Source organism: Choristoneura fumiferana, chromosome 11 (genome assembly GCF_025370935.1).
Source record: "Choristoneura fumiferana chromosome 11, NRCan_CFum_1, whole genome shotgun sequence".
Lineage (NCBI taxonomy): Eukaryota > Metazoa > Arthropoda > Insecta > Lepidoptera > Tortricidae > Choristoneura > Choristoneura fumiferana.
Window position 1 is genome coordinate 901,841 of NC_133482.1, and position 901 is coordinate 902,741.

Genomic DNA, 901 nt, shown 5'->3' on the forward strand with positions numbered 1-901 from the left:
GTCGGCCCGACAGGTGCCCCAGACCTAATAAGATTTATAGAAATGACACGCGAGCTAAAAGCACAAGAAATTATCCGCTATAGAACCGTGTATACCATGTAAGCGCTTTGGTGTTAAAACTGTAAGTTTACATGTGAGCTAATAAATCAATTGAATTATTCCTTTACACGTTCTTTCTTTCATCACTTGTAGCGGATCGAGTGCGAAAAAATAGCAGTAGCTCATCAAACTTGGCGAAAGAATTACTACGAATATTTTTATTTTACTGCGGTATTTTTCAATTCCGTTAACTGTAAGGGAGCAAAGGGTTCTAACAGGTCAAACAAACCACGTAGGTTTTAGATTGTAATTCATTCATTTCACTTTATGAAACTTGATTATTAGGTATTAGCTGGCCTAAATCAGTTTTAAAATTGTCTTTTGTGCGGAATCTGATAAATCAGAAATAAACAGGATACCATCTACGTAAGCATTCGACTTGCATTTTTGCATATTATGCCATTACCTGTTAATATATATCAGTTTTTATTTATTACTACAATAATATAAGCCTGGGGACGAGACGAGGACCCTTTAGAGGTCAGATCTGTGTTCTTGCGTAGCGGTTAAGGGTACTCAATTCGCCCGTGTCCGTTTCAAGTGGTGTTGGTAGGTCAAGTACCGGCAATCATTTTTCTTAGTGTATTTTTTTTACGCATAATGGCCTGCGTTTGTATTAAATCCACGGCTTATGCCCGTTCACATTATTCCAGTAGCATGACACTGCGGTGCTCGATCCATCGTGTGTAACTCGTTTGGATTGTGACCCCGCAATGTACTGGCATGATGTGAACCGGGCATTATGGTAAGTGAAGATCGGGCCAAGATGGAGTAAGCTTCCAGACAATGACCATTCACCCAA